The following is a 16,497-nucleotide window of genomic DNA, read 5'->3' as shown; positions in this document are numbered from 1 at the left end:
AATCTTCTCCTTGAGTGATTAGCTAGTGTTTGGTGGTGAAATTTTGGAAAGAGAAGGCTTGGGCTACCCTTGGAGAACTCAAATCAAGGTAAGAGGATGATATCTCTCTAACTTTCTCTTTCAATCATGGTTAAAGTAAGCTTAGTAGCTTGATTGGTGGTGGATTCATGGATGCTAGCATGTGTAGAAGTTTTTCCCCAATTTAATTGATGAACTAGGGCTGTGGAATTTCTGCCCAACTTGATGTGTGATACTTGTATGTTACCATTGAGGTTTTATAAGGTGTTTTGGGAGTGATTGGAGTGAGAAATTAGGGAAAGTTTCACTAGAAACTACAAATTCCAGATTTCTGGAAAATTCTTGATCATTTCTGTCCGAATTTGTATCTATGTGTTAGAGGCCGAATTGGCCTTGGGTCAAAGAAGAAAAGTTGTAGGAAATGATGTTTTATAGGTGCCTATAAAATTTCAGTTCAATCGGAGCAACGCAGAACGTGAAAAGTCCAAAATACCCCTACTGTTTTAAGAATTTCCCAGCAGTCCGTTTCTTCAGTTCAGTCCAGTTTATCACGATTTTTGACCAGGATCCATTCTGATTTAGCTCTGGGCCAAAACATAAAAGTTGTAGTGTTCTGAAGTGGCTTTAAAATGCCTCAAAGAAAACCTGATTCGGACTTGTGTACACTGAGTTATGTCCATTACAGTGTTCTGCATTTAAACAGCCGGTGAATTGGTTTCTGGTTTAGTAATCTGAGATTTTGACTAAGTTACATTAGGAAATGGACTAAGTGACCTTCATGAATGTTGTAGCTTTGTGTCTTAGCTTCGAAACGGCATAGGTTTCGCCTTAATCCGATAAGCGTAGCCTCGGACAAGTTATTTCCGCTTTTATATGTCAAATCTGTCTTGTGCCAAATTGAATTTCTGCACTTGTACTTAATGCGATTCTTGTTATTATGATATTGTGAGCCTATGGAACGGCTCTTGACATAAATTGCTGATATGTATGATGTTGGGTTGTGTTTGAGAAAAACAATGAAGCCTAAAAGGCTGGAAAATTAGGTAAACACAAAGGGCATGCTGCCCGAATTTATACTCGAGGACTAGGAAACGAGACTTGTAACTTGTGTAAAGTTAAGTGATTATTACTTGAACTAGCAAGCACCTTTGCTACTTTGTTTATCGAGGGTTATACATTAGGACTTGGCCGAACTTGTACCCTTGAGGAAAAGACATAATGGCCAATGTAAACTTGTATTTCCTTGTACTTTCAACTCAAGTGTTATTTCCAAGTATCTATACTACAAAACCTTATGATTTGAAAAGCGAGCAAGTGTTTCGCGAATGCCTTTCAAATGAATTTCAATTGGTTGATTCTTAATGAACGGAACGTTTAAGTTTCGAATCTTACTCGTGTTTCAAGTTCTCAAATTGGATTTTTATCGCAGAGCTGGACTTCAAACCTGGAGTATAGTTGAACGTGAATACTTGAAGCACTATATTTTGTGTGAGTGATCCCTCGACTGTCCCAAAGTTACTTTTGAACTAATTCTTGCATTTATTACTCCATTGCATATCATTTGGGGGTTCGGGTGTGTGCCATGACATAATTTGGCTCCAATGAGTTCCTGGAAAGTCTTGTGCTTAGAACCAATGTCTCCACTATTGTTTACACGTTCTTTGGAGCACGATGGCTCCTTACTTCTGTTTCATGGTTACATGATCTAAACGAGCATTGGATATTTAAGTACAAGAACTTCACTGGCTCACATGAGCAATAAATGAACATTTGATTACTGCATCATGACATCATATTAATGCTTTATTGTGAAATATACTTGGCTGTTGATTTTACTGGTCACTCGCTGAGCTTCTAGCTCACCCCCTATTATCTTCTTCTCCCCACAGGGATCGAGGTAAAGGAAGACCTTGTATTTAGATCTTTGTGTGGCTGGATGGCGTTCATCTTGTATAGTTTAGTTTTGGTTTTGATTTATGTACTTTTGGGCTTGTATAAATATTTGGAATTGAATCGGATGTAAATCTACATTTTTCGCTTAGAACTAGTTTCCGCTTCGATTGTGATATGTAAATTTTGGAGAATATGATGTAAAAGTTGAGTTTTATCTTGTAATTCATTCGAGGACTGTAGGGAATGACTGAGTCCTGGCGAGAGTTGGGCAGGCGGCCCGTTGACCCCTATGGTTCGCCTTAGGGGAAAATGGGGTCGTTACACCATGTACCTGTTGCACTAGACCCATCTTTTCCAAACAAACTAAATCAAGAGATTTCATAGTACACGCCAAATGCAGATTATGATTAGTTAAATCCAGAATCTCAAGATTTATAGCCAATTGAATGATAAAAGAACCCAAAATAAAACAGTTCAGAGGTGAGAAGCAAACCAATAATCCAAGTTGACCTTAACCTCAGCAACCATACACCAAATAAAAAAGAACTCGAGTTTGGTCAAAATACCCGAACTGTCTTTCCTACCAGAGAAGCTATAAGCCATAAAACGCTGTAAATAGCGAAAAATGGGGCTCTTAAGGAAAAAGGTTTTAGACTGGCTAGGATCATAAGATTGTCGGTCAACCGATAAGTCTTGCCAATAGCCAGTGTTATGGAAAAAGAAGGGCTCAGTGAACTCGCAGGCATTTGCCATATATTTATCAGTTTGAGAGTAGGGAATGTCAATAAAATCAAGAGTCAAATTAAACTTAGTGATAGACTGTGTGAACTCCCTACCCATCAATCTAAAACGCACCACCCCAGGAGTAGTAATGGAGAATTCATTAGGGACATTAAATTCAAAAGTAGCATAGAATTTCCACGTTAACTCAATGAAAGCAGGTAAAATGATAGCAGCATAACGGGTCCAACCTATGGCGGCAAACTTTCTAGTGACCTCATCCCTGATATTCAGAAGATCAAGTGTAGGGCCGTTAATGAACTTACAAGGAATAATTTTTCTTGTGCAAGCAGCGACATACCGTTCATTATCGGCAGCCCTGGTAAAGGTCAAATGGCCGCCGAAGTGGCCCGGAAAGAAGATGTGAACCTCCCTATTCTACCCAAGGCGGGTTCGGGGGCCTCCCGGAGCAGTCGCTTGGGAAGGCCCACTCAAAGGTACAGTTGGCTGTGGGTTGGAGGTGGATGGTCTATTCCTTTTTTTATCTTTTAGTTTAGCCATTTGATACCAGTAAACAGGGTAGGGGCAAGATACAAGTACTCAAAATAAGTCAAATGACAGCCAATTGAACAAAGGCTCCCCAATCACAGCTCCAAACACCGACAATTAAGGAAATAGACAATAAACACACCAAAAACTAATTAAACAGGTAAACACAGCAAAAATCCCCCAAATACCATGATTTTAATGCAAAATTAAGCAGATAGCCAAAAATAGCCAAAGACCAAATCACAACACCCCAATTAAACACAAACTATCTGTCATCAGCTACAAATAATAATATCTGGCCTCAGCTAACAAATAGAAATCTGTCCTCAGCTAACAATTAAAAATCTGTCCTCAGCTAAAAGTAACAGAAAATTAAAGAAAGAAAGGACCTGAGTGGAGGATAGGTAGTCGGGATGACAACGGTAGAGTAGCGGTGATGGCACCGAGGTGGAGGAGGAGACGTGTGAAGACCCTACCTCTCCCTAAGGTGAACCAAAGGGGGTTTGGCGAACCGCCTACCCAACTCTAGTCGAGACTCACTCACTTATCGCTTCAAGAGAAAGTAAAGATGTGCCAATCAAACTTAACATATATATAATCATTAACACAGATATACAATCCTCAAGGTTAAGCACAAAAATTCAGGATCCAACCAACTACTAATACTATCACTATTACACAACAAAAGTTCTAGTCAAACGTTTAGTTTTCCTCTAATCATTCGTCCTTGCTCTCAACCCTGTAAGGAAAACAAATGTAACGGAATAGAGGGGTGAGCTAAAACTCAGTGAGGTTCCCCTACACATAACCAAGCAATTAAAACAAGGACATTATTAATTTAATAATAATCATTCGAGAAAACATTCACAATATAAAAATAATGAAAACACACTCATTAAAAGGATATATGCTCATGTAGAGCCCTTCGTTCCATCATTCATTCATTCAGCCAGTCATTCTCCTTCCTTCAATCATTCATTTCTTCACTTATAACTTCAATATTTCAATTCATTCATTTCATTTTCCGTCACTAGCCAATTCACTGGCCAGTTCTCCACCAACTTTTGTGATCATACTCGAGTATACCAAAACACTGTTTCAGAGTCACCAGCTGCCCGACCGAGTCCGCTTCTGGCTCAAGTCAACTGGCAACGAAGGGCAAAGGCTCAGTTCAACCAAAAGGCTTACATTCATGCACAAGTAGTATTCAATCATTGAAAATTCACTTTTTGGCTTGGGTCGAGTGCAATAAAGTACACACTCGTCCATCGAAAACCTATTTAACAATCATTAGAAAGTATTTAATATTCAAACAATCACTCACAGATATTCACATAGTCACTTATTGCACAAATATACAAAAAATACTCACCCTAAATAAGTCACGTTTTATCAAAATTCAGTTCAGGGGCGGCACCTTGGTCACTCTCGAAATCTGCAGTCAAATATGGTCCACACAGAGCCAATCATATTCCCGAGAAATGCATACTTCAAATGGTTCGAGAAAGGCTTGAACTCCAGCTCGGGTGCCTGTACAACAGAAGGCAATAACTTTTTCTAAGTTTCAGGTACAAAAACAGAAGTGAACTCATACCTTGAAAAAATTGGTGGAAGTGAGTGTAGTGTTTCAATCGCATGGTAGAACTCATCACTTATTTTCACACTAAGAGTTGCTCCCAACTCAAGATGTCTGGCCAAAATCACTCCCAGTGCATCCTCTCCCTCCAATTCAATGGTTTCCTGTACAATGGGTTCAATAACACTCAAAATAAAAACAGAGTTAGATTCCTCCAAATATTTCATCGCATAAAAAATATTGAAATTTATAATTTCTCCATCAAACTCCATTGATAGAGTACTCTCATTCACCTTTATTTTTGTCCTAACAGTGCTTAAAAATGGTGTACCTAACAAAATAGATAACGAATTTACTCTCATTCACATTTATTTTTGTCCTAACAGTGCTTAAAAATGGTGTACCTAACAAAATAGATAACGAATTTACTGATCTTTCATCCCCCATATTTAGGACATAAAAATCTGCTGAAAAAACTATCTCATTGACCTGCACCAAAACATCTTCAACTAACCCCTCTGGATAAGTATGTATACGGTCCGCTAGTTGGATTATGATGCTTATGCCTTTTAATGGCCCAAGATTTAGAAATGCATAAATAGTTTTAGACATTACATCAATCGACGCCCCTAGATCCAATATTACTTTTCTAATTGGGGTATCTCCTATTTTATATGAAATTGTGAACATATTTGGATCCCCACACTTTGGTGGAAGTTTCCTTTGAAGTATAGCAGACACATTTTCTCCCACCGCCATTCTTTCGTCACCCTGAGCTTTTTCTTGTGTGTGCACAGATCCTTCAAAAACTTTACATATTTTGGTATCTACTTAATGGCATCCAACAAGGGAATATTGATCTCCACTTTTCGAAACACATCTAGAATTTCTTTTTCCTTCTCTACCCTCTTTGTCTTCTCTAACTTGTAAGAAAAAGGAGGTAAGTTAGATTTAATAGGAATTGAAGAGGTAAATGTTACCTTAGGGTCTTCGCGAATACGCCATTCTTCTTCAATCTTCTTTTCTATCTCTTCCTCACTTTTGCTCTTTGGATTTGTCAGCTTAGGTCCCTCCACTTCCTTGCCACTTCTCAGTGTCATGACACTTACATTTTTTAGATTTGTCTCGAGTTGTGATGGCAATTTTTCAAAGACGTTCGACTCCAGGCGATTAATTGTAGTTGCCATATGACTTATTTGAGTCTTCATATTTTTCATGCCCGATCTAGTTTTCAACAAGCCCGCTCTAGTTTCTAACAGGCTCACTCTAGTTTTCTTTTAAAATTGAGCAGTACTTGTGGCCAGACTCTTGATAATGTTTGCCAAAGATTCTCCTGAATCTGCAGACGAAAGCTGAGGTTTCGCTTGCCATGGTTACTGAAATCCTGGAGGACGATTCCCGAACAAATTCTGCGACTTGTTCCCGTAACTGAAGTTGAGATGGTCTCTCCAACCAGGATTGTACGTGTTTGAGTACGGGTCATACTACCTATGGGACGCGGGCACGTCTCCTGCCATGTTTACTTGCTCAGCTCCATGTTCTTGCACAATGGGGCATGCATCTGTGGGATGGTCCATACTTGTACAAACTTCTTAGACCTTCACTTGCTGCGCATTCCCTATGATTAATTGTCGAACAAAAGACGTCAACTCTGACAGTTGCTGATGAATGGATGACGTCTCTACCTCGTTGACCCTACGGGTGGGTAGTGTAGGAGGGTTACTCTCACGGAAGCCAAATTATTGAAAATTTTTTGTCATTGCTTCAATAAGCTCCTATCCTTCTCTCGGTGCCTTATTTGTCAATGCTCCTCCACTCACAGCGTTGATGATACTACTGTCAGATGATTGCAGCCCCTCATAGAAGTACTAGATCAATAGCTACTCACTAATTTGATACTGGGGGTATCTAGTGCACAACTTATTGAAACTTTCCCAATAGTCATACAAAGATTCTCCAGGGTACTGCTGCTGCATATTTCCTTTCTCAAACTCGCAGCTTAGGATGCAGGGAAGAATTTTTCTAAAAATTTCTTTTTCAGCTGGACCAATGTTGTGATACTACCTGCGGGTAGGTAGTATAGGCAATCCTTCACTACATCCTTGAGAGAAAAAGGGAAGGCTCTAAATTTGATTTACTCTTCAGTAACCCCAAGAGATTTCATGCTAGAATATATCACTTCGAACTCTTGGACGTGTTTATGGGGTTCCTCACCAGAGAGACCATGGAACGAGGGTAAGAGGTGAATTAACCCTAATTTTAGTTCAAAGGAAGTGTTCTCAACCAAAGTTGGAAATGTAATGCACAAAGGCTGGTGGATAAACTTCGGAGCAGCCAGTTCTCTTAGTGTTCGGTTGTTGACCATGCTAATTTCGTCTTCTACTGACTCGTTTGCAGTAGATGACTACCCTTCTTTTCGTCTCTTGGTCTCTTGCTTTCGCCTACGCGCTGCCTTCTCAATCTTAGGATCGTATATCAATTCTCCTATGCGAGAAAAACGGGGCATAAACTAGCAAAAATATTAAAAATAAACTGAACTAAAAGAGAAACAAATAATTCAAGCGCCAATCCCCGATAACGGCGTCAAAAATTGACAGGTGCCGAACCTGTACAATAATAATAATAAAATCTAATTACTACCAAAAGCAGTCAATAATCAATTCTAGGTACTGGAGCAGGGACTCTAGATGTGCAATGGGTTATTTGATTCAGTCTGTTTTTGAAAAGTTTGTTTAATCCGATATACCAGAATTAATTAACTGACAAAATTTACTAAATAGTAGACAGTGGCAAGCAGGATCGTCTTCTCAGGAACTGGAAAACAGTTCGTTTCCTTTCGAGTCAAGACAAACAGGGGGATTTAGGATTGAATGCTAATGAATTGCTAACTAAACAAATTAAAGGCAAAAAAATAATTAATTGAAAGAAATAATTGGAAGAGCTCTAGCCAAAGGTACACTTCAGAAATAGTTCATGCAACTGATCATCGATTCAAATATAATTTCAACAATTATTAATAGATTGGTTATAGGTGTCATGCACGCGATAAACAACCATCTTTTCTTTACTTTTTCAATAGTCAAGGTACGACCGTTAACTATTTCTCTAATCAAGAAATAACCCTAAATACGACCATAGGATTTAATTTCTAGATTGTTTTAAGAATTAGAAAAGCCCAATCCTAATTAACAAACACGCTATGAAGGTTTGTTTAAATTAGATCGTATGTTTTTCTGACATAAACCTAATTATGCCAGTTGTTACCAGAAAGGAGGTAATCGAATAATTAAGGATTCAACTATCCCTAAATAACAAAATAGCCTACGTGAATAATTAAATATTGTGCACTATTCAATCATACATAAAAGCAATAACAATTAAAAGCAAAAAATATATAAATACCAATAAATGAAGGAAGCGGTTAAAATAATTTAGATTTTACAATAATTATCGAACCAAATCTTCAGTTGTCCCCTTGACTAGAATTAGGAGGTTAGTTCTCCATTAATGGAGAACGTGCCACGCAAAGCAGTTGAGAAAAACCGTCCATGCTTGTTTCACAAAATTGGTCAACAAAGAAAGAAAGAACAAGAAAATTCGTTACTTTTTATTGTCTCCCACAAAAAGAACATAAAAAGAGTCTGATGTACCAATTCGGTCAAAACAAGGGAAAAAGCAATTGAACAAGTCAACAATAGTGGCTCTTCTCAAGTTATTCCCAAAAAAGTAAGCAAAGTCAAAGACCAAAAGGAGTACAATCTCTTCTCCGCGTTGGTAGCCACCAAAAAAGGTAAAGGAATTGATTTTTCTTTTTTGGCCAGGCCCACCAGAGAAAGAGACGCACCCTAGTCCTAGTTTTTCTCCTAAAAAGTTGGTATCCGAATACCAAACACTTCCTAAATAACAAATCCTATTACAAGTCACTTTCTTCCGTTTTGGAGTGACCCGACTGATTTTCCAATTTTTAGCCAGCCACTTCACTCTTTTTTTGAAGCTCCCCATGTGCGAAGAATCACAAGAATCCAACTTTGAAGGTTGGAGTTAGGCGTGCTGTCAGGAAATCTTCTGGGATTTGATTTTCAGCACCTTTTTTCACCACTTCCTGCAATTAATACCAAACACAAAACCTGAGTAGAATCCCCCAAATAGTGCAACATTTAGTCAAAACAATTATGCAATATTATCAAAATATCTCACTAAAATGCACCCTATCAATTAATCTCCTTCCCCTTCCCCTCCCCCTAACATGCATAACTACTTCTGGCTCCTCTTAATTACTCTTCATACATTTGTCTATTTCTTGTCCCCTTTAATTACTCATTTTATAAGACCCTTATATCAAATAAACTCTCATTTCCTTCTCGTATTAGTGTAGCATTAGTACAAATGGGCTCATAAATGGATCGAATCAAAATTTTGACCCATTATGCTCGATTCAAAATTTGAACTCGAATCCTATACGAGCTCTAAATTTGAGATCAAGTTCAATTCAATATTACATGCTCGATATTATATTATTTCCTCCTCTTGTTATATTGTTTGAACTCGAGCACTACAATAAAAATGGCCTTTCCTGACATGTCTATAAGGACACTTGTTGGTTTGTGTCGTTATAGCAAACGTATCATGACACTTATTAATCAACTCAATAATATGTATTATAATTTTTTTTATTTTATCATGATATAAAAATAATAATGTGCCTTTAGGCTACCTATCATGACACTCGAGAAAATGTGAGATGAAAAAAAAAGACAGAAAATGACATCGTTTTACTTTGGCTCCAAAACACTTGGTAAAGTACTCCGAAGTTTCATTTTGCCGGCAAAAGGACTTGGTTCTTCTTCTCATCTCTCTCACCTCTCCGTATACAATTTATCTCGGCCAATCCAGAATGTTGGTAGGAATCCAAGTTATCTCCACAAACAACCATTTTTATCTTTTCTAACCTCAACTTTAAATCCCTCAGCTAAGACATTTGGAAGGGCAGGCAGGGAGTAAAATTAGAAGATCGGAGCTGTACATTGAGAAAGCTGGAAGATGCTTCAGGCGCGCATATATTGTTCCAAAATCGAAGTAGTGAACACAATGAAACTCTGTTGCCCAAAACCTATTTGATAAAATGTCAATTCCCCCCTGTTTTTCATTTTTTTTCTATGAAACCTAGCTGTAATTGAAGTTCTGTTTAGGCAGCTAGTTCTATTTGGGGATGGGTACGATTAAGCAAAACTGTGAATAGAGAGCTTCAACCAAATTGCATTGCCTATCGTAATCATGAACACTCAGCAACAGGTTCGATATAAATAAATGAAACAAGGACCATGGTCTATATATGCCTAGCAGGAAATTATTTTGGCGACATAATTGGGAAACCGTGACTATGTAAGCCTAAAGACAATTAAGATGCAGATAATGGATCGCCAATGTGAGGCACAAAATTTGCATAACAGAGATGATCTTTGCTGCCTTTTGGCTTTTGCCACAAAGGTGGTCCTCCGGCTAAGTGCATATTTCACCCAATGCTATCACTTATATCACTATTGTTTTTTTCTATGTTAAATTCTATGTAGTACTTGCATCTTTACAGTATTTTTCTATTTTAAATTGTATATCTAATCAGTACGTGAGTTGCTTGAAATGTATAGTATAACACTTGTACTAAGTGTCTTCTGCACTTGATTAGTCTATTATAGTGCAAATTTTGAGCCCAAAAAAGGGGACTTTTAGATTAATAAGACAGAGACATTGATGCAATTGGGTCGAAGTTTTTTGACATGTTCATAAGGATCTTCATAGGCAGGATTAGACTAGGGGACTTTTCTGTCATTCTTTTTTCCAAATACCTATGCCGCCAGTTGCATGCCTTTCTAAAGAGATGACTTATAAAATTAATCACTACACACGAGAGATGTATGTATACTTTGATGAAAATTTAGTAAGATTCTTGAATTTCACCTTTAGTCTTCACGCTCATGTGTTTGTTTAACCGTTGACATTTCAGATTGAACTTAGAAATTTTGTAAAGATGCGAGCACAGGAGTTGGTACGCAGGGCTTTGTTCTGTTATTAGGTAAATAAAATTTCTATCTGCTTGCTTGCAAATTCTATTTTTGGTTCTTCGTTGAGAAATTTTGCATTTTGTTGATTTCCTTTATTTGCTGGGCTACTTGATTTAGTAGACTATAAATTCTTGAACTTGAAATTAGGGACTTGTAAGCCACGACCTGAGTTTAAAAAGTAGGCTATTGGAAGCTTGTTGGAAGACATTAATTTATATTAAAAGTATGGATAAAAGTTGGATGGATTTTCCAAGAACAAGTAAAAAAAGTACGCGACAGGACTTCAAATGTTTCTAAACTTCGCATTTTCTAGATCAAGTTGTGATGGAATGATTTTGTGTCCTTGCAAAGATTGCGGCATGGGCGTTTGTATGATTAAAATGGAAGCATATGATCATTTGAAAGTGGTAGGATTTATCAAGGGTTATAATAATTGGATAGCACATGGAGAACTTTCAAACTACAATGAAACCACATCTAATTCTGAAAATACATCAATTGGGGTTTCAAATGGGACTAATGACATGCAAGACTTGATCCATGATGTATTTGGGATATCACATGGAACAAGTGAATTGAATAGAGAAGAGGACATTCCTGTTTCAGAGGCTGAAAAATTTTATAAATTGATTGATGATTCTCAACAGGATTTGTACAATGGTTGCAAAAATTTCTCGAAGTTGTCTTTCATTATTCATTTGCTTCACCTAAAATGCCTTGGTAAGATGAGTAGCAAGATTTTTAATATGCTTGTTGAGCTGTTGAGAGAAGTATTTCCGGAAGTCATGACTAATTTGTCTTCTTCTTACTATGAGGCTGAGAAATTAATGAATACATTGGGGTTGGGTTATGAAAAGATTGATGCATGTCCTAATTATTGTTCTCTTTATTGGGGTAGTACTGAAAAAAGAACTTCATGTGAAACATGTAACGAGCTTAAGTGGGTTGCTTCAGAAAATGATCCAACTGGGGAAAAAAGGAAAATTTCTCAAAAAGTGTTGTGGCATTTTACCTTAAAACCTAGATTACAAAGACTATTTATGTCTTCTAAAATTACATCTCAAATGAGATGGCATGAGAAAAAAGTACAAAAGATGGTTGTATGAGACATCTAACTGATTCTCCAACTTGGCAAACTTTTGACCATCTACATCCAGAATTTGCTAAGGATTGTTGAAATGTTAGATTAGGGTTGGCATTTGACGGGTTTAAATCCATTCAACAACATGAGTTCTACACACAGTACTTGGCCTGTGGTTTTAATACCATATAACTTACCCCGTGGATGTGTATGAAGCAACCGTACTTCATGTTGTCCTTATTAATACCCGGACCATCCTCTCCTGGGAATAATATTGATATTTATCTACAGCCTCTAGTTAAAGAACTGACCGAATTGTGGGATTTTGGCATTCAAACTTATGATGCATCCCAAAAAGAAAATTTTCAATTGCATGCAGCTCTATTGTGGACCATTAGTGATTTTCCTGGATATGCAATGTTATCTGGGTGGAGCACTAAAGGTGAATATGTTTGTCCTGTTTGTCACAAGTTCACTCATGCACGATGGTTGACTCATAGTTTCAAATTTTGGTTTATGCTGGAACTGGAAACTTTGATTGATGGCTTTCACCTTCAAGATTGATGGACCTGGTATCAAATAAATGATGAATTATGCAGGTATGGCCCGTAGAGGTCGGAAATGTAAGCGAACTGCAAATGGATTGAGAGATGAACCAATTGAGCAACCTCCCTTATGTCATGAAACAAGGCAACAGCCTCTACTTGGAACAAGCCATGAAAATATAATTGAACAAGTTCAAGGAGAAACTGCCTCGAGCACCTCAATCTCCAATTCAGAATTCTACATTGGGAATAATGCGCCAATCAGGTGACCAAGTTACTCAACAAGCTGATGGAGGTTCACAGTCGCATGAGCAGTGCCATAACTCTCCAATTCAACAATCTCCACTTGGAACAAGGCATGAACCAACTGAAGAAAATCCAAATCAGGATTCTCGAGGTCCGCATTCCAATAACACCATCTTCATGTCATGCAACTCGGACGATACAGGTATTACTAACTGTTTTGAACCAATTCCAGAAGTGCATTTTTTATGTTCATAACTTGCACATTTTTCTTATTTTATACAGGAAAAGAAACTACAAATGATTCAAGTGAAGTACATCAGAAAACCCGAGACCCTACATTTATGAAAGAAATTTGAGGTCAGCCTAAGGACCTTCCACGGATTGAGATTAAACTCGATGACAATGGGATCCCAATAAGTAAGAAAACCTCTTTCTCTGAATTCTTGGGCAGTTTGGCTAGGAATGGTGTGTATTGTCCAATAGATGTTGAAAGTTGGCTTAAGATGCCAAGGAAACTTAAAATGGACATGTTAGAAGTGATAAAGGTAATGGTAGCTTTTGTATTATGTATGCTTTCTACAAAAATTACTGTGAAGTTATGTTAATTTTCTTGTTCCTAACTACGTTTCAGGAAAGGTTTGCTTTGCCTATGGGACTGGAAGCTTGGACCTTAAGATCTATTGGCAAAAAATGGAGAAGCTGGAAGGCAGATTTAAAGGCTACATATTTTGATCCTACCATGCCAAATGCCGAAGCTCAGTTTCAAAAGGACATAAGGGTACGGGAAGAGCAATGGATCAAACTTTGGACTTATTGGAAAAGTGAAGAAACAAAGGTACAAATCAGCTACAACATTCTTCATAAACTTGTGTTTATTCAATGTTGTAATCTTGCTTTTGATTTTGAAATTTAAAAACTTAGTGAGAGGAACAAGAAAGCTAGAGGGGAGAAGAAGATGAACCACACAACCGGAAAAAAGTCATTTGCTCATTTTCGAAACCACTTGGTGATATCTCATCTTTTTTTTAGTTGCTAATTTTTTTTACTCGTATATGTTTCATTATGTTAGCTTGTTTTTTTAATTATATGCTAAATGCTAAAATTATAATTAAAAAATTCAATTTCTTATAGGCCAAACAGTTGGGAAGACCTCCTACTAGAGTAAAAATGTTCAATAAGTTTTATACCCATGCCGATGGAACTCCATCAAGTACCATAGTTGCTGAGAATTTGGTAAGGATCCGAGAACACAAGCCTATAAATTCTACCATTGTTTTCAGATAGGCTTTTGCAATAACAAGTGTTTTCCTTTATTATGTAGGAAAAAATGAATAAGCTGAAAAATCAACTTCCATCAAATTCGTAAGATCCAGTTGGTCACAATGATATATTTGCCTAGGTGGGTGGGCAAGACAAAATGGTCATGTTCGCTTGTTTAGTGACGGTGTGAATCCAACGGACTTATAGGAAGACATTCCTAGTCATAACACATGTTACCGTATAAGTGTTCAACAACAGTCAACATTGGTCCGTTTGGAGGAAAGGCTTCAGCGACAAGATGATGAAATAGCCAGCTTGAAGAAAATGGTTTTAGTTCAACATGGAAGGAGCTCTCCAATTGACAGCCCAAGACATCCTTCATCATCATCTAACAATGTGTCAAACCATACTCCATCGCGAGCCACGCGACCTATTCGAGTAAGTATTTACAACTTTTAAACTTTACACTTGTAATCTGAAATTTGGCATGAGTTTGATTCTTGTACTTGTTGGATCTTCACTAGGTAGGAAATATGGTTTCACTAAAAAGTTTGTTTGACCCAACAAAAATCGTGGCAAAGGGATATTTACGGAGTCTGAATCCATCGGATGAGGTCAGGGGACAAGCTCTTGGGCCAAACTGGTGTGAAATACAGATACAAGTTGCAATGAGTCCACGTGGGCAATTGATTAGACCGTATGATTTGCAACAAACAATTCAAGATGCACTTGGTGCACCAGTTGCTTGGCCTTGTCATTTGGTGAGATATGCTGGATAAATATTGTGGATTTTCTGGAATTTTAGTTCTAGCTATGATGATCTAATGATCCCCTTGGTCTTTGTGCACAGGTGGAACCAACTGAAGAATGATGGGGACTTCATAGTTATAACTGAGGACTCTCAACAAAATGGAAAGTTTGGAAACTACTTTTACTTCTTTCAACTTGTTAGGGATGAGAGTTTTTTAGTTTGTGTACAAGAAAGTCTTTCAAGTTATTGTAAATGAGAATCTTTCGGTACTAGTTTGGGATTTTAGTACTTGCTTTTAGCACTTGTTTGCGATTTTAGTACTTGCTATGTTTTGTACTTGTTATCGACTTTTAATTCAATGAATTATATTTGAGTATCGACTTCTTCTGTTAAAGTGCTATATGTATTCTACTCTTTGGGATAATTTTACAAGTCCCTTGGGATTCTAGTTGATGGAATGTATAGTAGGGAGGACTAATTGCAGGTTGCTTCCATAAAAAAAAATAGGGAAAAAATTCCTGACAATTAAAAGTGTCAGCATAGCTTAGCTTTGAAAACACTAATGACAAATGGGCATGTCGTCCAAAGCAGTGTAAATTCACATGGCTACGTGTCCTTTAAGCCATATATTAAGACAAATCAAGATGCCTTCATAAATTGGATATCCTACCGATCCGCTACTGATGTCCTAATGCTATATGGACATTTTCAATTATCACAAAAAAAAGTTTTTGTTGGCAAAGAGAATGCTATAGCAGCATGGTTTTCCTAACATATATGAATACTTCTAAAGATTTGAGGCTATCCCCACATTGGAAGGGACAACACTCATCCTAGGTGTGAGGATAGATAAAGTGTCATGTTAGATTATCTATACTGACACTTTTAAATGCCGCTAAAGACCATTTTTGTTGTAGTGGAGCTTGAGCTTGCCAAATATCCACCCTCAAATCGAGCCCTTAATGTGTTGAGTTCAAACTATTTGTTAAATGCTCAATTCATTCACAGCTTACAATAGAAAAATAACAACTGAAAAACACTACATAAAAGTAAATAAAGGAAATAAAAGGTAATAGAATCCACTTGACTTAAGAATGTACGAGGATTAGTTAAAAAATACAAAGTCACAACTTTTTATCTGGCTTCTCAAGGATCCACTCTTTCTAAGCTCCATTATTATGCTTCAAGCATCAACTGTTCTCAAACTCGAGTTTTGCAAGGCAAGTTTTTATTTTTATTTCCTTCAAACTTTTTTTATTATATTTTAAATTGTATTATTAATTTTGAAATGGTTATTTTTACTTTGAGTTTGTTGTTTTAGAACTACGTATGATTATTGCTTCTATTAATGTAAGAAAAAATAAACGAGGCCAGTAATATGAATTATTAATCTATTAGTATATTAGGTAGTTATTTCTCGCATTGATAGGAAATCGAATGGTAGGGAATCCAAATTTTGTAGTTTGGTTTATACTTTGTCTTTTCTTATTGAAATACTTAATTTCATTTTAAATTTACCATGCTTTATAAGCTACAATATGTGTTATTACTATATGTTGGATTTTTCGCCTCCTTTAAACTAAAAGTTTTTGGTTCTACCATTGTATTCAACAATATCCATTTAACTCTTTTGTAGCATCATAACCAAAAAAAAAAAAAAGTATTTTCAAGCATTAGTTAATATTTAAGCACAACAAGTGTCTAACCACTTTACATAAAATTAACAGGGGATTATGTGGCCAAATGCAAAGCCATAAGGGGAATAAGTGGCAATTCCATATTTTCACATATACCATGTT

This window comes from Coffea eugenioides, chromosome 6 (assembly GCF_003713205.1).
Source record: "Coffea eugenioides isolate CCC68of chromosome 6, Ceug_1.0, whole genome shotgun sequence".
In the NCBI taxonomy this organism is placed as follows: domain Eukaryota; kingdom Viridiplantae; phylum Streptophyta; class Magnoliopsida; order Gentianales; family Rubiaceae; genus Coffea; species Coffea eugenioides.
This window is presented reverse-complemented; position numbering follows the sequence as displayed.